This window comes from Hibiscus syriacus, unplaced genomic scaffold, assembly GCF_006381635.1.
Source record: "Hibiscus syriacus cultivar Baekdansim isolate YM2019G1 unplaced genomic scaffold, ASM638163v2 tig00117034_pilon, whole genome shotgun sequence".
In the NCBI taxonomy this organism is placed as follows: domain Eukaryota; kingdom Viridiplantae; phylum Streptophyta; class Magnoliopsida; order Malvales; family Malvaceae; genus Hibiscus; species Hibiscus syriacus.
This window is the reverse complement of record NW_024063533.1, coordinates 5,045,320-5,068,195: the sequence shown is the minus strand read 5'-3', so window position 1 is coordinate 5,068,195 and position 22,876 is coordinate 5,045,320. Positions and strand designations below refer to the sequence as shown.

General features: G+C 35.9%; 1 pseudogene; it reads left to right on the top strand.

Moving 5' to 3' along the window:
• The first annotated feature begins 8,277 nt into the window (after positions 1-8,277).
• Positions 8,278-22,876, top strand: part of LOC120196504 — a 32,414-nt pseudogene continuing 17,815 nt past the window's right edge.

Genomic DNA, 22,876 nt, shown 5'->3' with positions numbered 1-22,876 from the left:
AGGAATCTCAAAGAAATATTTTCAATCATCACTGATATAGAGAATGCAAAATTCAAAGCTGAGATCTTGAGGAACTGAACCCTGGATCGAGTAGTCTCCTGGGGATTATTTTTATTCATGCAACTGTGATGTAGCTGAACAAAGATCGCGCTATCATGTGACACATAGTTAAGAAGATTAGGTATTTGAAATCATACTTGCTGAGTAGATATTTATTCAACAACAAGACCTTAATGCAACTGTCTGATGAACGAAGCAATTATGTATTGTTAGCTCGACTGTTACTATTTCACCATTTTCATTCTTCATATCTTTATGTCTCATTGGAAATATTTGTTCAAGTCAATGATCTTGACACAGGATGATGTGGGCCTTTAGCATGTCCCAGCATTGCTGATACGAACGTTCAAAAATGCATCAACGATCCTGATTCTGATTGAAAGGGGCTTTCAGCATGCCCCAACATTTGCTTCTTGTTAATCTGAGCCTTCAAAATGCCCCACATGGATCTGTCTGAAGGAACCTTTAAAAATGCCCCCACATTTGCTTTTATAGATGTTAAAAGTGTGTTCACATTATTTCTTGTTGAGATGAGCCTCCAAGAACGCCCAAATATTCATATTGTTGTGAGCCTTCAAAATGCCCCAATATTCTATTTCTGGTTGAAATTGGGCCCTCAAGATGTCCCTCTAGGTTTGTCTGATTCACTCTCAATGTCTACTCGACTGAAATGTCATGATCCCCACGAGGTCCAATTTTGACAATGAAATGTTGTAGGTACTTGTGGCTTTATTCATGCCCCAAATCTGTTTATCTTGAATACTCTCATTCTGGTGTCACTAAACAGTAGTATTGTCAAGTAACTGGAGAAATTTTCTTCATGTTGTCACAAACTTAAGAAGTACTCAGTCATTCTAACAGAAACGTCTGAGATATGTGTCTTCTGAATGAGGTGACCATTTTCTGTATCTGGAGGAATTTAGTCAGACAGAGCAGTAAAAAATAGCTTGGTAATCCGTTCTAGGCTGATACAGTGGCTTATCATCTTTCAGTGAAAGCCATCTCTTAAATATACTTTTCTGTGGGAGAAAAACTAATTATGCAAACAGTAATCTGATGCAATAGCAAGACTACATATACAGTGGTACAGGCTTATAAAAAATCCACACCCATGTAACATGTTGATTCTGATAACAACTCATCTGATTATGAAACGATCTTTCAAGCTGATTTCACAGATATTGATAGTTCTTCTGATACCGAGGAAATCCTGAATTCTGATTCTGATGAAGAGAATAAATTGTTACACTTGACAAAAATGGGATTCTCAGAGGCTGAGGCTTCAATAACCATGGAGAGATGTGGTTCAGATTCATCAATTGCAGAATTGACAGATTTTATATGTGCTGATCAAATGGCTAAGGCTACTGACGCACTTCTTATGGTAGAAGATAGGAAGCCTTTATGCAATGATCCCAATTACAAGCAAAGGCGAAACTTGGGCTATGATTTTTGAAAAGGAAGAAGCAGAGGAAGCTTGAAAAGAAGCTTCTCAATGAAGACGATCATGCAGTTCATCTTTCAATTCTAATGATTGGTTTTGGGGTTTCTACCGAACCAGATCAGATAACTCAAAGAATACTTCCAGAAGATGCTATTGGGTCTCCTTATTTCTACTATGAGCAAATTCATCTTTCAAATCCAATGATTGGTTTTGAGGTTCATACCAAACCAGATTAGATAACTCAAAGAATACTTCCAGAAGATGCTATTGGGTCTCCTTATTTCTACTACGAGAACATGGCACTTGCTCCAGTTAATGTTTGGATTGGAATATCACAGTACTTATTCGATGTAGAGCCAGAATTTGTAGATTCGAAGCATTTTCATGCTACTACACTGAAAAGGGGCTATATTCATAATCTGCCAATTGAGAACAGATTTTCTATTATCTTGTTTTCTCCACGCACTATACATGATATTTTTCCATTGACAAAGAAATGATGACCTTCCTAGGATCCAAGAACAAAGTTGAACTGTTTACAAACATGTACAGGAAGTGCCAAATTGACAGAAAGGATCCGTAATGTTCTTGAAGCTTGTGACAATGAGCCACCTTCGAGTGTCCAGAAGTATGTTCTTGATGAGTGCTGAAAATGGAATCTGGTATGGGTTGGAAGGAAAAAAGTTACTCCATTTGAACTTGATGAGGTGGAAATGCTTCTAGGTTTCCCTAAAAACTATACACGAGGAGGAGGATCTGCTAGAAATATGTTCCCCAGTGATATCAATGTCCTGTCTCTTTTCTCTAAAATCAGTGATGCAGAGGTTGCCTTCTACTGTCTTGGCATACCTTTGAAAACAAATGTGCAAGAACTGAATAGTGATCAGTTGGAGCAATTGATGAGTAGATTTGGAGGATTCAACCTTGTTGTCGATGGCATCCAATGTAACAACCTTACTGGAAGAAATAAACGTCATCAGGATGAACTAAAAGATTTTCGTTGGTGTCTTTTCTTGCAATAACTGCTATAACGATTGTCTTTCTATTGCTCCAAATATGTACTGCAATATCCCACTCTTCCCGAACCATGGAAAGGTTTGGCTGATAGTAAAACTGGTTATCTCATCTTTTGGAATCATGTAACCAATGTTACCCAATATGAAAGGCATACAAATGTAGAATCTGTTTCAATGTCTTATTATGTGCCATAAGTTCTCAATCTCAAATTCAGCAATCTTCTGAAGGGCATAATGGATATCATCTTGACAAAGAAAATGATCGGCATGAAAGAAGTAGCAATGATGTATCAAGACTTGAGTTAGCATCACAGTATAACCAGAGTGCAGGTAGTGACTTGTTCATGGCTCTATGATGTACTCTTCTTAGAGAACATGGATTGATGGCTGGGGAAAATAATTTGTCTGGTGATGCTTATCGACATCAGCATGAGATAAACGATAATCTTTCCTGATGGATTGCTAATGATGTCATAAGAGAGTGTCACAAGTTCACTTATCCAGACTTTCTGGCTTCTTGGACCACTTGCTTTCAAGAAAGTGAAGTGCTTCATTATTCTGGCCTCGTTCATTCTTTTTCTACAACAGAGGTAAAATAAGCAATAATTGCTTCAAGGACCTTCTCCATTTGAGATTGTCCTGTTTGAAAATGTTTTTCCTCCTTTCTTTATCGAAGAATGAAAGAATTTTGTAGAATGTTGCCTATCATAGGTTCACAATAAAATCAAATCATAAGCATGAATTCAAAGAATATCAAAAGAATCAACAACTCTGTAATGTTTGAGAATTATAATTCTTTGACAAGTATCAAGATTTGGTTTGGTTTCAGGATGGCCTTCCTATTTTCTATGGTTATATCTATTTAAGATGTCACTCATCTCTCGCTCTTTGTGAACTTTGTCACGTGTCTCACTTTGAGGACTTGGTATTTTAACCGGATGCGTATAAAATGACGCAACTAGGATTGCCAATCACTAGACCTTCTAGAGTCCTTCCATTTCAATTCTCTGGAATCTTTCATTTAAACTCATCTAATCAAAGTAGTGCGAAAATATCGGTCTAAAAATGAAATTTCTGAGTGCTTGTGTGAAGTTGACTATAACAGGTGTTTCGTAACTCCTTTAGTCCATTTGTTAACACATTTGCCATTTTGGCTAGCTGAATTCAGCTTTATTGTATATAATAATATAATCACCTTTATCAGGCTAATTGAAACTTATCCAAAAAGCCAGGGCTATTAACCAATTGCTCTAGAGGGACAACTTTATTGCATATAATATAATAGGTTAGCTGAATATTATCCATAAAGGCGGGGCTATTAACCAATTGCTTTAGGGGGATAACTCAAGCATAACAGACTAGTTGAATATTATCCATAAATCCAGGGCTATTAACCAATTGCTTTAGGGGGATAACTCAAGCTTTATTGTATCACAAGCGTATCTAAATCCAATTTTTTAAGCTTGTTAAGAAGAACATGTTATAGCCTAGGTGTTTTGGTGGAAGTCAGAAAATCTCTTCGTTAGGGTTCAATTCCCAAGCAACCGACTTAAACTAGATTTACCTATTTGTAAAAATTACGCTCATCATTGAATGTCATCAATAGAAAAATACTCTGGTCGGTTTTGTAATGTAATACACCAATGATGCCCCATATTATACGCTCCTATATATAAATACCAAGCCTTTTGTAACGTCTTTCAATTGGAGAAGGCTATCTCATATTTGTAATAGGATATTGTTTGGGTGTATTTCTTCTGGGGTAAGGTCAAGGGTCCTTGTTTTTATGGTTTTCAATCTTGATATTTTGTCAAAGATTACAACTCTAATCAGGCAGAATTTTTAATCCAGTTGATATTCAAAGAACTGCAAGATTACAAAATTGATTCAATGCTCATAACCTTAATAAGCAACACAAATTTATTTATTGCACAAAAGGCGGAAAAAGGAACAAAAAACAAGTTCAAACAAGATGTTGAAAATAGAAAAGTACTATGGTGGTAGATAACACTTCCACTTGTTTATGCATCATTACTTCTCTAATGTTGGGTATGCAATTGAAACATAGTTATTGTCCTCATTTTCCCCCCATTTCTTGATCATTTCTTGTGTCAAAACCCCTTTGTCAACAAGCATCTCAATTTCTTTCAACAGTGGCCTACAATTGCCAGTAGAGTGTCCAGATACCCCCAAGTGGAAATTACAAACACTATCGTGATCATAGCTATGAGCATAAGGGTTTGGTGTCACTTTAGTCGGTCTTGGTGTAATGTATTGACCTTTAATCAAATGAGGGTACAAGCCTGAAATGGAGGTTTGTAACACCTCCAAAGTATTTCTTGATCGCATGACTTTCTTTGGTCGATCTGAATAACTATTTGCTCTTTTTCTTTTGTAATTACAAGGACTCTGGATGCAACATTCATTCACATGATCAGCTTTTGCTTTTTGATCCATCGGGCTCTTGGATGTGACTTTTGAATTTTCTTCACTGATTACATTCTCAATTAAATCTCCACTTATCATAAGATTCTTGAATTCCTTCGTCGGATTTGCCTGCATTAACTCGCAGAAAGGAGCGGGAATGAAATCCCGAAACATATGTGATATATCTTCTTCTAACATGGGAGGTTGAACTTGTGCTGCCACTCCTCTCCATCTTAAGGCATATTCTTGAAATCTTTCATTGGGTTTTCTTATTTACTCTTCGAAGATCCATACGTGTTGGAGCTAAGCCTTTAACATACTGATATTGTCCCAAAAATGCATCAGCTAGATCTACCCATCTCTTGATCTATTCTTGGGTCAACTGATTGTACCAGACTACTGTTGGGCCAACAAGACTATCATGGAAAGAGTGAATTAATAGATCATCAGAACTCAAATATCCTTCCATTTTTCTGCAAAACATTCTCAAATGGATTAAGGGACAACTGGTGCCATCATATTTCTCAAAATCAGGCATTTTGAATTCATGGGGAATAATCAAATCTGGAACCAAACTGAGTTCTCTTGCTTCTAGTTCTTTGTGGGAAGTATCAACACATTTCATATTTTTGATTGCTTCATCCATCCTCTTAAATCTTTCCTCATATTGTGAATAATGAACGAGGCTATTCTTTGGGTTCAAGTGGGATGCCCCAGAGTATGTCCTTCTTGACTCTTCATTCTGATAGCATGGTTGCTCTTTAGCAGTTATCTTTTCTTTATCAGATGCCACACACTGAATAATTTGATTTGATCCATCTGGTACTGAATCTGATGTTTCTTTCCTTATATCCTGAGGTAACCCTGTCAATTGTTCTAGCCACTGATCTTGTAGTCCTTCATAAGATTGCTCCATTGTTTTCATGATAATGGTAAAGTAAAATGAATGAATGACCTTGGTTTTACTGTTACAAAACCTTTCATTAATTATTAATATGTTTTTATACTTAATGTATATAACAATACTAAAAACAATGTAATGTAAATACGAAAATGCATAAATGCAAAAGTAAGAATGCAAACTGTGTAATGCAAAGATGTAAAAAGTAAGAATAAGAATGTAAATGCATGTATGAAAAGGTGTTACTCAAGAGTGATCATCTTAGAACAGATTTCATTGAACACAAAAGCTTCAGTACATCAGACAAAACTTTTACATGTAGGGGACAACTTTCAATCCTAACTTCAACAAAACTTTACATATAGGGAATAACTTTCCCATTTTCTTCTCTAAAACCAAGTTAGTTTATCAGCTTATGGGGCATATTGCTTGTCTGGACTACAGCTTCTTCCATGACATTCTGGTGTTCTTTCATCTCCTATGTCAATTCTCGGAGTTTGCTCATTTTCCTTTGTGAGAGAACATTTGTGTTCAAAAAGTTTTTGGACAAGATCTTCATGTATGTTGCAACTCTTTTTCAGTTTGGTGACCCTTGTTATCCACTCTTCTGGGGTGTTCCCTATGCCAGCATTTTGAAAGGCTTGACTGACCTTCTGGAAATCTTCATGTATGGTTTCCATTTTGGTGCTTAATTTATCGTTTTCAATCTTCAAATGATGTATTTGATCTTCAAACCTCAACAAATCTTCTTCTCTCTAGGCACCCCTACTGATATTCTTACATTTGAAGACTTTTGGTATTAATCTAGCAGGACCCTCGGTTACCAAACTAGGTCGATCATTTACCATAAATTGTAAGGTTCCATGATCCAAAAGACTTTGGACTCGACGTTTGAAGGCAAGACAATTCTCGATGGTATGTCCTTGAGCTCCGGCGTGATATTCACAATGAACGTTGATGTCATACCAATTCGGATACGGAGGTTGGAACGATTTTATATAATATGGATCCACTTCTCGTGCTTCAAGTAGCTTGTCATACAACTCTTTATATGATATGGGGATAGTATCAAGATGAGAACCACCTTTTGTCTTGGATTGAACCTGAGTTTTAGACATCGGGAGCAAACCAAACTTTGATGATTTCTGATTACATGATTTCTTCTCATCTCTGAGAGCTTTTACAATTGTCATCATTTCTTTGGTATCTCCAGATGACTTGTGAATACGGATGATGATTGTCTGTAACTTCTCCAATTGATTGGGATCAGAAGTCCCTTGCATATTTGAGATTACAGGATTATGTTCATTAAGCTTTCTCTCTTTCTGTGCAGGAATCTCTTCTCTTTTGGCCAAAACAGATATTCTATCCATCATTTTGGACATCTGCTCTCTTATTTCTCGTATCTCTTCTTGCTCCTTAATGGACACATGATCTCTAGGTGCATAGCTTTCTTCTATCCTCGGAGTTCCCTCGGGATGTCTTTTCTTGGCCGCATCATATTTTGTTTGATCATAGAACTTTTTGTCCATTTATGATTTCTTTCCAATATGATGAACAATCTTTCAAATAAACACCTTTTGGTTATGCCATGATCATGCAATGTAAACAAAAGGAATCAATATGAACAGATTAGAGCAATGTAACATGCATGAAAAAAATAAGAAAAAATAGAATAGTCAGTACCAACTAATGGAAAAAATCTATCTATCAAGGTATGAATCTTAACCTCATGCTTTCTAGTTCCATGCTTTGTTTGGAAAATTTAACCTAACCGCATGATTTCTAGTTCGCATGCATTTATTCAGGAAAAAGAAAAGGAAATAAATTAAAAGCTAGAGCTTATTTCTCCTTTGTGTATACCTACTGAAAAAATTTCGGCATGTTTTCAGATCGGGAGAGTTTCTAGGGTTTATTATATGCAGGTTTTCAGTTCTAGAAGTAAAGGTACTCGAACTGTTCTTGTTGATGCCCCCTTGGGCTGTCAAACCCTCAATCCTAGTCCATTACAGACTTAAGCGGATCGAGTTCAATTCGAGGGGACACATTTCTCTATACCTGACACGGAGAATAAATTCTCACGAAGACATAAAGCATATGAACCCCGAAAGTTACTATAAGTGCTACCCTATTACATTATATAAGATCTACCTAATATGTTATTTTACTTAATAATATTTCCGGTTAAATACTTATTTTATTATATAAACGCTAACTATTATATTATATAAACGCTACCTAATATGTAATTGTACTTGATAATATTTCCGATTAAATGATATAACATAATCGATATAAATTTTAACCAACCACTTATTTAACTAATCACAACATTTTTTAACTCGCCGTACACTAGAAGTTGCAATAATATATATATTGCTCAAAAGTAAACAACTTTCTCTGTGAGAAACCTCGAAACTCTCATTTTCATGGAAAATCTCTCGCATTCTCGGAAACCAAGCAGGGATGCGAGTGTAGCTACACTCAACAAGCGAACAACTTCTTGCAATGACACCACCAACTTCTCGAGCAAGACCATGTACGACGACGTTTTCAGTGGTCCGCCAAGGTTCGGTACCTACAGTGGCACGGCTTTTTCGCCGAGGCCCGAGGACTATACCGAGATTTTCGGTGGATTTCGCGCTTCTCGTGGTGCGTCGATTCCGGTGTTGAATCTTCCCTTGGTAGACGATAACGACGAGGTTGTGTTTGATGCACGGAATCCGAGGTTTAACTACGGCGAGGTTTTCGGCAGATTTCACGACTTCGCAGCTTCGTATGAGGAACTGATGAGATCAGCCAACGGAGATGATGATCATGATTGTGATAGTGGTTCTTCAGATGAAGCTTGGTATGCTCATTACTTCTTCTCTGGTGTTATAATAGTTTTGATATTAATACTAATTTTCAGAACAAGAAATGAGCACATTATTTGGGGCTACCATATGTAGGAATAGCTACTGCACTGGAAAGTGTTGAGTTTTATTCATATTTTTTGGCACTTAGATTTTAACGTTTTCCCCTGTGGGATTTAACAGAGTGGAGTTCTCTTTTTGAAAATTTAACTTCGATAATGGCGACAACTTATCTTTTTGATCCACTTGTATAGTTTGGTTACTTAATATAGGGGCCAATAGTTCTGCAGGAGTTCATGCATCTGTACTTCTTCGATTCTAGATTTTGTATTCTTCATTGAAGTGTAGAACTGTTCTTTTGGTGGTTGAATTAACATTATTTCTAACGAGAACTGATGCATATTAATACTGTGTGTCGTAACCGGTTTTCGTCCGGGCACGAATTTTTTACTTGGCGGAAAAAGTGATGTTAATAATAAATAATTTGGGAGTCGCCATCGGCCTTTTGGGTTAGGTAGGTCGAATACCTAAAAAATATCTTTTAAAAGAGTTTTTAAGAAAACATCAGTTAAAAGATGAACTGATCCGCGTTTAACCAAAAATTCGTTCTTTTTAAAAATAAAAAGGGATTCGTGATCCGTTACGTTTAGAGAAAGATTAACACCCCTACAACGCCCAAAATTAGTACTTTTTAATTATAAACTGTCTCTATTATTAGAAATTAAAAATTCAAAATATATTTAATTTATAATTCTATTATTTTAAAATTATAATTATGAAAAATATATATTAATTTATATATTTATAAATAAAATATTTATTTATTTAGAAATATCAGAAAAAGACTTCTAGGTGCCTTAAGACAGCTCTTTTCTTTGATATTAAAACAATTAATATATAATTTATAAAATAAGATATTTATTTTTTTTATATCAAAAAATGGACATCCAGTTATTTTAAGACTGCCTTTTTTTAATATTGGAAAATAAATAAATATTAAACTAGGATTAAAATAATTAACTATTAATAAATCAAATACATATTATTTATTAATATAAATATATATATTTATGGTTAAATAATAATAATAATAATAGTAATAAAAAGTAAACATATAAAATTAACATATAACTAAACAATGAACAAAATTAAAACTATATATTTAAAATAAATAAAACTTATAAAAACATGAATAAAAATTGAAATTAGCGACTAAATTATAACTTAATAGAATTAAATACATAAATCATAATTAATTATTTAAAATTACAGGGATTAAACATGTTATTTTACCCATTTATTAATTTGGTGACTAAAATAGAATTATATTAAAAACGAATACCAGATTAAAAAAATTGAAATATGTTGTTCGGGGTTTAAAATATTAATTATTAAAATTAAAGGACTAAATATGTTATTTATCCTAAACATATTATTTAATATAAAGGACTAAAATAAATAAAATTAAAATTAAAGAACCGAATTAAAAGGATTATAAATTGATTTAGTGACTAAAATGTAATGATTATAAATTAGGATGGCTGCGGAAAGGGTTTACCCTTTATCAAATTACACGCAGACCCCTCCCCAAAACGACGTCGTTTGGGGAGGGCTATTTAAGTCCCAAACGGCTGGCCCGAAGGGCCAACCCCTCATTTCTTCTTTCTCTCTTCTCTCTCAAACAGAGAGAGTTTTATAACTCTCTCTCGCTTCTCTCTAGCTTCCCTCATCGGAGGGAAGCCGGTCATCAGCCGGCAGCCTTCTGCCACCGCTAACTCTACCGCCGGCCACTGCTTTCGGTGGCCGAAAAATTTTTTTTACACTAAAATGCAGCCCTAATTTCTCCAAAGTCGAGTCCGACTTTTGTTTCCCCAAAAAGACTCCTAATCGGAGTAGATCTATGAAAATACCGTCGGTATTTTCTATTCTCCGGCGATGTTTAGTGCTTCCGGCGATGGTCAAGGCTCCAAGGGTAAGTTTCTTTCTTCTTTCTTTGTTTTCTATTTTGGTTCACTGCTTCTAGTGGGTTCTCTTTCTTTGTGCGTTGCCGTCGTTGTTCTTGCTCTGTGTCTTTGCTTGCTGTCTTTTTTTCTTTGTTTTTGCAGGTTTGGTTTTATAGGCCTCGATGAGGCTCTCGTCGGACTGTATAATAAGGCGGTCTTCGGTGAGTCACCAAGCTATGGCGGTGACTCACCCTTAGAGCAGCAACGTGGGCGGCCATATGGGTCTTCTGGATCCTTCTGTGGTGGCGAGGTGTGGCGGTAGCTGAAGCGTCAACGTGGAGATGGCAATGAGCGGCGGCTGTGGCTTCTGGAAGCTTGAGGCGGCGGCTGGAGCTAGGGCTTAGAAACCCTAGCTGAAACCCTAAATGTTTAGGGTTTTTGGTTGGTCTGGGCCGGTTCTGTTTTGTTTGTAACTGGGCCGGTTTGTAAATAATAATTATTTAATAATAATATAATATATATAATATAATAATAATATTTAATAATAATAATAATAATAATTTAAGTAAAATAAAAAATTGGTGTTTACACTGTGTACTGTGTAAAACTTCTAGACATGTTATGGTTGGCCTTTTAATGTAATTTGGGGAGATTTTGATGATAGAAATTCATTTGTTTCCTCTCAAAGGATGCAGGCAGAAATAGAGTCTCTGTCAGAAGTATCGGTTCATTACGGAAAATATCATTGTCTCCAATGGAGGTAGTTGCGAGCCAATTGCTAGCAGTATGGAGTTCGATATATCATATCACAAGGCTGCTCTTAGAAGCTACAGGGATAAGTCAAATGGGTCACGCCGGTTGCTCGGCTGCATGATCTTGAATACACTTGTATAGTTGAAACTCCCTTACAAAACAAAGACAACGAGAATCCACCATTGCATGTGACTGATGATATCGGTTTCGAGAGACAAAGAAAAAACAACTTAGAAGAATTGTGTCCCATTCTTCTAGCCAGACTGCTGGTGAACAAACATTTACTAACGAATTCACTGCAAGAGAACGTGGGAGAAATGGTGCTTGTTTCAGTGAGACGTTTGTAACAATTTCATATATCAACCTAAGAACAGAGCCGTCACACTTGCCACCACCCTCTAGACCTCCACCACTCGTTAATGTGAAAAGTGGTGACTATCAAAATGGCCAAAACGCTCCTTCTGGAGTCATAGTTCACCCCATTTCTTCGATGTCTAGATAGATGCGAGCTCAGCTGCTTTGAAAGAAGCTATGTACAAAGCTCAAGTAAAGCTGAAGAATGCCAAAGAAGTACTAGAGAGGAACAGAGAGGGATCCAAAAGCTCTATAAAAATAGGTTCAAAGTCTGATGGAAAAGTTGAGGAGAAAAAGGACAGTAAGGCTGTTAATGGTAAGAAACTAATTGATGCTGATGAATTAGGAGAATGTGAGAAGTGGGTATATGCTCAGGAAAAAGACAATGAACTTGGAGTTGGGCTGGCTGTGGAAGAGAAGAAGAATGGCCAAGAGGAGAACGAGACTAGTAAAAGTACTGAAAATCCGAAAAAAGTCCATGAGTATCTAGAAAGGGAAGATGAGAAGAAAAGCTGGAGGGAGGTTTCTGAACGAGAAGAAACTGAGAAGAAAGAGGAGGCGGCACGTGAACTAGAAGAATAAAGTGAGAGGATATGGAGGATGGCTCTTGAACAGATAGAGAACGAGAAAAGACTAAAACAAGAACGTCTGCAGGAAGTAAATGAGAGAGAACATCGAAAGGCTCTCTATCAGAAAGATACAGAGAAGAAACAAAAAGAGGTTTTTGAGAAAGATGAAAGTAAAAGAAGCTCAAAGGTGGTTATTGAGCAAGGAAAGGATGTGAGACAATAAAAGGAGGTTATTGAAAGAGAGGAAGCAGTTATTATACTTACTAAAAGAGGCTTGTGAAAAAGAAAACATTGAGGAAATGCTCGAGGAGGTAATTGAGCATAGAGATTACATCAAACAAGTGAAAGAGGTGCAAGATACAGAAAATGAAGTGAAACAAAAAGTAGTTGAACTGGAAGAAACTGAAGATCTGAAGGGAGAAAATAATGCGTATCAAAAAATTGAAAGAGATGAAAGTGGGAAGAAAAAGAAAATTGCTCTAGAAAATCATCAGTATGAGGAAAGAGAATCATGTGGATTGGTATCTCATGTGGTCAGTAATCTGGATTGTAACAGAAAATGTCAAGACAATCAATTGCTTAGAGATCAAGGGTTGAAATTTGCTTATGAATGGAGAGGGAGAGCAAGGCATGTCAAGGAGGCCCATGTTCCCTTACATCTTGAAGAAAATAAGGATAACTACGTGACAGCTCAACCGGTGAAAGAGTCTTTTGAAACTGAAAGGCAACCGGAAGCTGTTGAAGCATCTGAGCTAGGGAAAGGAAGCGTTAACAGAACCTTTCAACATGTTAAAATAAGACAAAGCACAGAAAGGAACGACAAGAATATTGATGACAACATTGCATCTGAAGAGGAAGTTGAAAGGCAGAAAAGAGAAGGAGAACTGGAAAAGGAACGTCTTAGAACAATAGAAGAAGAAAGAGAGAGGGAAAGGGAAAATGATAGGATGGCTGTTAACAGAACACTTCTTGAAGCTCACGAGAGAGCAGAAAGGGCTGCTCTAGAAGAGCAACTGTTGAAGCTCATCAAAGAGCAATGGCAGAGGCACATGAAAGATTAGAGAAGGCATGTGTTAAAAGTTAGTTCAAAGTTTGGCAACCAACTTTGAAAAATGTTTTTCAAAGTTTGGTAAATGTTTCTTTAAAAATATTTTCAAAGTTTGGTAAATGTTTGTTGAAAATAGAAATGGGTAAATTCACTTTAGTTATTACACTTTAGGGTATTTTCAAAGATTAGTTCGTAAGTTTCAACTATAACTACCATAGCTCATTTAGCTTCAAAATCATCTCAAATCCAAAATCATTTCTCTCCCAATACTAGAGAGTTTCTTGTGAGTAGTGAGTGTTTTGTAAACACCTGTAAATTTTTTCTCTTAGTAAAAGATCTGCAGTAGTTTGGAGACGTAAGCACAATTGGCTGAACTCCGTTATCAATTTTCGTGTATTATATTTCTGTTTTTATTTCGCATTCTTACTAATCTGGTTATAGGTAAATTACTTGTTTATTCGTTTATTTCCCAACAACTGGTAATCAGAGTTTTTGGTTGTAAATTTTGTCAATTTTTGCGAGGTTACTATTTATTACTATTCACATGAATAGTGAATTTCGTGAATAGTAAAAATTTTGTCGGCGATACGAATTTGTCGACGGAGGTGTTCTAATACACGGTGGTTCGCAAGAATTATCGGAAACGATCCAAACGAATCTAGATTCGAGTGAGAGCGATGGCTGCAGACGAAGGGAATGTGAAAAATGAAAAGTTCGATGGTGCAGACTATGGCTTTTGGAAGATGCAGATTGAAGATTTTATGTACCAGAAAAATCTATATCAACTTCTCTCAGGAAAGCAACCAGAGAGCATGAAGAATGAAGAATGAAGATTGTGTTCTTCTCGACAGACAAGCCCTCGGAGTTATCCGACTGACGTTGTCCCGCAATGTTGCTTTCAACATAACAAAGGAAAAGACTATGGCGGGTCTTATGGCGGCTCTCTCCAGTATATATGAGAAGTCATCAACCTCAAACAAAGTTCTCTTGATGAGGAAATTATTCAATTTGCGAATGGTGGAAGGGGCATCAGTGGCTCAACATCTAAATGAACTCAACACAATCACAACCCAGTTGAGTTCCGTGGAAATTGAATTCGATGATGAAGTTCGAGCTTTAATTCTCTTATCATCTCTACCAGACAGTTGGAATGCTACTGTTACAGCAGTCAACAGCTCGTTGGGAAACAACAAATTAAAATTCGACGATGTTCGGGATCTGGTACTGAGCGAAGAAATTCGACGGAGAGAATCGGATGAAGCATCAACCTCCTCAGCCTTGCACACTGAGTCCAGAGGGAGAACTTCATAAAGAAATTCAAATCGTGGCAGATCTAAATCCAGAAGGGAAAAATCAAGAACGGGGAAGAAAGATTTTACCTGTTATAATTGCGGCAAGAAGGGTCACTTTAAAAGAGATTGCTGAGCACCGAAGAAAAATATCGGCGTAGAGGAATCTACCAACATGACAGAGGAGACAAGTGATGCCATGATTCTAAGCGTCAACAGTCCGATTGAATCATGGATATTGGATTCAGGGGCATCTTTCCACTCCACCCCATGTCGAGAAATCATGGAGAACTATGTCAGTAGTGATTTTGGGAAGGTTCATCTAGCTAATGATGAAACCTTAAAGATCGCCGGAAGTAGAGACATCCGATTAAAGCTGCCAAACCAGACTACCTGGACGCTGAAAGGTGTGAGACATTTCTGGCCTAAAAAGAAATTTGATTTCCGTAGGACAACTTGATGGAGAAGGTTATAGTACAACATTTTCAGGCTGTGAATGGAAGATTACAAAAGGAGCACTCGTCATTACTCGTGGTAAGAAGACTGATACTCTCTATGTAAACTCAAACTTAGAGAATATCATTGCAGTAGCAGATGCTGATGGAAAATCAAACCTATGGCACCAAAGGCTTGGCCATATGAGCAAGAAAGGGATGAAGACACTTTTGTCAAAAGGGAAGTTGTCGGATCTAAAGAATGTAGATGTCGGACTATGCGAGGATTACATCTTTGGCAAACAAAAGAAAGTTTGTTTTGCAAAGATTGGTAAGACACCCAAGGCTGAAAAGTTAGAGTTGGTTCATACTGATGTATGGGGACTATCTCTAGTTCCATCTCTTGCAGGCTCATTATATTATATCACCTTCATCGATGATTCTATAAGGAATGTGAGTTTATTTTCTGAAGAAAAAATCAGAAGTCTTTGATACCTTCAGAAAATGAAAGGCCATGGTGGAAAATGAGATTGGTCTGAAAGTCAAGCGGTTGAAGTCTGATAATGGAGGATAGTACAAAAATCGTAGATTCAAAGAATTTTGCGCAAACAATGGGATCAAGATGGAGACAACAGTTCCCATGACACCGCAACAGAATGGCGTAGCAGAGCGCATGAACAGAAGCATGAGGGTACATGACGGGTTGCCCAAATTTCTATGGGCTGAAGCTCTCAACATTGTAGTTTACCTGATCAACCGTGGGCCCTCAGTTCCTTTGGATGGCAGAATACCAGAGGAAGTTTGGAGCAAGAAAGAAATAAACCTTTCACACTTAAGAGTGTTTAGTTGTATTTCTTTTGTATACATAGACTTTGCTGAAAGAAGTAAACTTGATGCTAAGTTCAACAAATGTGCCTTTGTTGGTTATGGCGGTGATGAGTTCGGTTACCGGTTTTGGGACTACGAAAATCGAAAGATCATCAGAAGCAGAGATGTCATTTTCAATGAGAATGTGATGTACAAAGATAGGTCAACTGTAGAATCAAGTAGCTCCAATACCGAAGTTGAAACAAAGGAATTTGCTGAGTTCGAGGAGATTTCTAGAAATGATGTTCAGATCAATCCTGAAGCAGTTCAAGAAGAACCAGGCACACCAGAACTGAGACGCTCCTCTATAATTCCTAAACCAACCCAACGGTATTCTCCTTCTTTGCACTACTTATTGTTTACTAACAATGGGGAACCAGAATACTCTGATAAAGCAATGCAAGTGGAGGATTCAGTCAAGTGGGAGTCTTCCATGAAAGATGAGATGGACTCTGTCGTAACCGGTTTTTGTCCGGGCACAAATTTTAAATACTTGGCGGGAAAAGTGATGTGAATAAATGGTTTTGAAAATAATTTGGGAGTCGCCATCAGCCTTTTGGGTCAGGTAGGTCGAATACCTAAAAATTATTTTTTTTAAAAGAGTTTTAAGAAAACATTAATTAAAAAATGAACTGATCTGCGTTTATAACCAAAAATTTGTTCTTTTTTAATAATAAAAAGGGATTCGTGGTCGGTTACGTTTAGGGAAGGATTAATACCCCTACAACGCCCAAAATTGGCACTTTTTAATTATAAATTGTCTCTATTATTAAAATTTAAAAATTCAAAATATATTTAATTTATAATCATATTATTTCAAAATTATATAAAAAGTATTAATTTATTTAAAAATATCAGAAAATGACTTCTAGGTGCCTTAAGACAGTTCTTTTCTTTGATATTAATAAATATTAATTTACATAAAATTAAATAATATTTTTTTATAATATTTAATTTTAAAATACCAGAATAGGACATCCAGTTGTATTAAGACTGTCCTTTTCTTCGATATTGAAAAATAAATATTAAAATAATTTATTGAAAAAAATAAATTATTATTTATTATATATATATATTTATGACTACATTAAAATATTTAAATATATAAACAAGTAATTAGAACGATATATTTAAAAGCAGTAAAATAAATGAAAACATTTAAAATTATTGACTAAATTGTAGTAAAATTAAAATTAAAAACCTAATTCATAATTAATCAAAAATTATAGGGATTAAACATGCTATTTTTTTATTTATTAATTTAGTGACTAAAATAAAATTATATAAAATTCGGATATTAGATTAAAATAAATTAAAACATACTATTTAGATTAAAATATTAATTATTAAAAATTAACGGACTAAATCTATTATTTACCCTAAATATATTATTTTAATATAAAGGACTAAAATAAATAAATTTAAAATTAAAGATCTAAATTAAAAGGATTATAAACTCGATTTAGTGACTAAAATGTAAAGTTTACAAATTAGGCTGACTGCGGAATGGATTTAACTATTATTTAATTACACGAATAGCCCTCCCCGAAACGACGTCGTTCGGGAAGGGCTATTTAAAGCCGAAACACGCTGGCCCTTCGGGCCATATCTCATTTCTTTTTTTTTATTTTCTTTCTCTAACTGAGAGAAATAAACGCTCTCCCTTCTCTCTAGCTTCCCTCATCGGAGGGAAGCCGGTCACCGGACGGCAGCCGTCTGCCGCCGTGACCCTCACCGCTGGCCACCGCTTCCGGTGGCCGGAAAATTTTATTTTTACATCACTATGTAGATCGGACCGTCCTAAGGACGGTTCCGGTGCTCTTTTCTCCTAAATAGCTCCTGATCGGAGCGAATCTAAAGAAGTACCTTCGGTTTTCGAAGGTTTTGGTGACGTTTGAAGAGGTCCGGTAGCTTCCTCGGTAAGCTTCTTTCTTTTCTTTTCGTTTCTGTTTTGGTTTTTGCTGGTTGTGGGTTGTTGTTCTTCGTTTTTGTATCTTTGCTCTCTGTTTCTGTCTCTCCGGCTCTGTTGTTCTTTTTTTTGTTCGCAGATGGGTAGCCATCACCGGTGTGGCCATCGTACCGGGTAAAAGAATGGAGTCTGGTGAGTCACCGGACTCCCAGTGGTGACTCACCGTTGGGATGACATGTGTGCGGCTGGAGTTGCGGCGAAGCTGAAGTAGCGCCGCGTGGTCTTCTGGAATCTACGGCGGCGCTGGGACGTGTCCCTAGGGTATTGATACCCTAGGGTTTCCTCTGGCAAACTGTGGACCGTTGGATCAAACCAGATCCAACGGCTGAAATTGAAGATGGTGGCTGGGGGAATAAGAAAACCCTAATCTGTTAGGGTTTATTATGGGCTCATTGATCTGGGCCACCAAGTTTGTAATTGGGCTTCCATTTGGGTTTTGTAATATTAATAAATAATATATATTAATAATAATAATAATAATAATAATTATTATTATTATTATTATTATAATAATATAAATAACATTTAAATGAAAAAAATGAATATCTTCAGATGCCCCTCTTTGCTTATTCTTAATAAGAATAGAGCAAAGACGAAAAGATAATAAGTTTTTTTTCATTTGACTTCACTTGATTAGATGGAGATGTTGAATAAATTCTTCTTTTTCTTTCAGATGAGTTCTTGTCATTATGAACTTTCCGTTGGGGATGATGTTGACCTCTTTCCTTCTGTGATAGAGTCATTCAAAAGGTTGAATAAGCTCTTCTTATTATGAACTTCTTCTTCAGATGAGTTCTTCTCATTGTGAACTCTTTCTGGAAATGCTGATGATGATATATCTCCTTTTATGATAGAGTCATGCAAAAGGTCGAACAAGCTCTTCTCATTATGAACTTCTTCTTCTTTCTTCAGATGAGTTCTTCTCATTATGAACTCTCTCTGAAAAGTTGATCTATCGAGGGATGAATTCGAGCGAAAAGTTGAACAAGTTCTTCTCATTATGAACTTCTTCTTCCTTCTTCAGATGAGTTCTTCTCATTATGAACTTTTTCTGGAGAAGCTGATCCATCAAATGATGGATTTGAGCAAAAGGTTGAACAAATTCTTCTCATTTTGAATTTCTTCTTCCTTCTTCAGATGAGTTCTTCTCATTATGAACTTTCTCTGGCAAAGCTAATCCATCAAGTGATGGATTTGAGCAAAAGGTTGAACAAATTCTTCTCATTATGAATTTCTTCTTCCTTCTTCAGATGAGTTCTTCTCATTATGAACTTTCTCTGGCAAAGCTAATCCATCAAGTGATGGATTTGAGCAAAAGGTTGAACAAATTCTTCTCATTATGAATTTCTTCTTCCTTCTTCAGATGAGTTCTTCTCATTATGAACACTAACTGACACTGTTGATCCATTGAATGATGGATTTAAATCTTTGCTAAAATCTTTGAAATTCCTGTTAAAAATTAAACATGGATGAAAATGAATGAAAATGCACCTATTTTTGCAAACACCTAAATATGATGCATGAATGTTAAGTTATTTGATTTCAGATTGGTGAATTGAGTATTTCTTCAATTGTAAAAACCCAATAGATCTTTCTTCTTCAAATCAGAGAATCTATCATCTTTGACAAATGTAGATGTAGATATAATGTCACAAAACCTCTTGAGAATAAAACTCAATAGTATAGGCTCTTGAAAAGCTTGCATTCATGCAACATGTTGATTCTGATAACAACTCATCTGATTATGAAGTGACCTTTTCAGATGATTTCACAGATATCGATAGTTCTTTTAATACCGAGAAATCTTGAATTCTGATTCTGATGAGGAGAATAAACTGTTATACTTGAAAAAAATGGGATTCTCAGAGGTTGAAGCTTCAATAGCCCTGGAGAAATGTGGTCCAGATTCATCAATTGCAGAATTGACAAATTTTATATGTGCTGCTCAAATGGCTAAGGTTACTGACACATTTCTTCCGGTAAAAGATGGGAAGCAATTATGCGATGATCCCAATTACAAGAAAAGGCGAAACTTGGGCTATGATTTTTGGGAAAGAAATAAGCAAAAGAAGCTCGAAAAGAAACTTCTTAATGAAGACGATCATGCAATTCATCTTTTAATTCCAATGATTGGTTCTGGGTTTTATATCAAACCAAATCAGATAACTCAAAGAACACTTCCAGAAGATGCTATGAGCACATTCCTCTTCCAAATTCAATAACTGGTTCTGTGGTTCATACCAAACCAGATCAGATAACTCAAAGAACACTTTCAGAAGATGCTATTGGGTCTCCTTATTTCTACTATGAGCAAATTCATTTTTCAATATCCAATGATTGGTTCTATGGTTTCATACCAAACCAGATCAGATAACTCAAAGAACACTTCCAGAAGATGCTATTAGCACATTCATCTTTCAAATTTAATGATTGGTTTTTAGGGTTCATACCAAACCAGATCAGATAACTCAAAGAACACTTCCAGAAGATGCTATGAGCACATTCATCTTTCAAATTCAATGATTGGTTTTACCAAACCAGATCAGATAACTCAAAGAACACTTCCAGAAGTTGCTATGAGCACATTCATCTTTCAAATTCAATGATTGGTTTTACCAAACCAGATCAGATAACTCAAAGAACACTTCCAGAAGATGTTATGAGCACATTCATCTTTCAAATTCAATGATTGGTTTTACCAAACCAGATCAGATAACTCAAAGAACACTTCCAGAAGATGCTATGAGCACATTGCATTTGTTCCAGTTAATGTTTGGACTGGGATATCACAGTACTTATTCGATGTAGAGCCAGAATTTGTAGATTCGAAGCATTTTCATGCTACTACACTAAAAAGGGCTATATTCATAATTCTGTCAATTAAGAATAGATTTTCTCTTATTCTGCTTCCTCCATGTGCTGATGCTTTTCCATTAACAAAGAGCCACATTCGAGTGTTTAGAAGTATGTTCTTGATGAGTGCTGAAAATGGAATCTGATATGAGTTGGAAGGAATAAAGTTGCTCCACTTGAACCTGATGAGGTGGAAATGCTTCTAGGTTTCCCTAAAAACCATTCATGAGGATCTGTATAGAGACATGTTCCATGGTGGTATCAATGTCCTGTCTTTTTTCTCTGGGATCCATGATGCAGAAGTTACCTTTTATTGTCTCGGCATACTTTTGAAAACAGATGTGCAAGAACTGAATGATGATCGGTTGGAGAAATTGATGAGTAGTTTTAACGGTCTCGACCTGGTTGTCGGTTGTATCCAGTATAACAACATTATTGTTCATGGATTTAAGATGGTGATGATTTGCTTACTTTGTATTCCATGCTTTTAGAAGTATTAACATGAAGTGATATTCAGAAATCTTTAACTTATTTCAAAATTATGTTAATTCATAGAAGAATAAATTGAATTTTCGAAAATAAATTGAATTTCAAATAAATTGAACTTGAAATAGATAGAATTGTATTTAAAGTTATGACAAGCATAATATTGATAAAAATTCAAATGTCTTAACAAATTATTAGCATAAGTATTTCTAAATTAATCAAATTGACACAATTTAGAGTAATGATGTAAGCTTTTGTCTGGAAGATCTCAAACGTTGTCAAAATGCTTGTAGATAAGAAGTTTCTCCCAAACTGTCAAAATCTTAAGAGAGTTTAATTGCCAGATGCCTAATATCAACCTGCATTTGAGCCGCCTTTTCAGGTTTTCAACTCAAATCCTTCATTTGATTACAAGATGCCCTTTGCGGGTTTTCACCTTGACCCCTTTTTTTCTTTTTTCTTTTTTTTTCTTCTTTTTTCTTTTCTTTTCTTTCTTTTCTTTTTCTCTTTAAGCATAATATTTCTTGACAGAATCCGAGTTTATTGGATTTCTCAGAATTTTTCCATCCATTTCTGCCAAGATCAACGCTCCTCCGGAAAAGGCCTTTTTTACAACGTATGGTCCTTCCCAATTAGGCATCCATTTCCCACGGAAATATTTATGTATAGGCAAGATCTTTTTTAGTATTAGATCACCCTCTTGGAATTCTCTTGGATGTACTTTTTTGTCATGAGACTTCATCATCCGTTTCTGATACATCTGTCCATGGCAAATAGCTTTCAATCTTTTCTCCTCAATAAGGTTCAATTGATCAAATCTAGCTTGGGTCCATTCAGATTCATCCAATTTTGTTTCTCTCAAAATTCGAAGTGATGGAATCTCAACTTCAATTGGTAAGACTGCTTCCATCCCATAGACTAAAGAAAAAGGTGTTGCCCCAGTAGATGTTCGAACAGTAGTTCGGTATGCGTATAGAGCAAAAGGTAACTTCTCGTGCCAATCTTTATAGGTTTCAGTGGTCTTTGTAATGATTCTCTTGATGTTCTTATTTGCTGCTTCAACTGCCCCATTCATCTTTGGATGATATGACACTGAGTTTGCATGTTTGATCTTAAACTGTGCACAAAGTTCGGTCATCATTTTGTTGTTCAGGTTCAGAGCATTATCTGTAATGATCCTTTCTGGTAGGCTATACCGACAAATTATTTCCTTCTTTATGAATTTGCAGACTGTTGACCTCTTAATATTGGCATATGAAGCAGCTTCAACCCATTTGGTAAAATAATCAATTGCCACAAGGATGAAACAATGTCCATTTGATGCTTTTGGTGTGATTGCTCCAATGACATCTATTCCCCACATAGAAAATGGCCAGGGTGCTGTCATTACATGTAAAGGAGATGGGGGTACATGAATATTATCTACATATATCTGGCATTTATGATATTTCCTTGCATAATCAATGCAATCTGTGTGCATGGTAGCCCAATAGTATCCATATCTCATTATTTTTCTGGCCATGGAAAGACCATTTGCATGTGTTCCACATATTCCACTATGTACTTCTTTAATGATGCTTCTAGCTTCGCTGGTATTTAAACATCTCA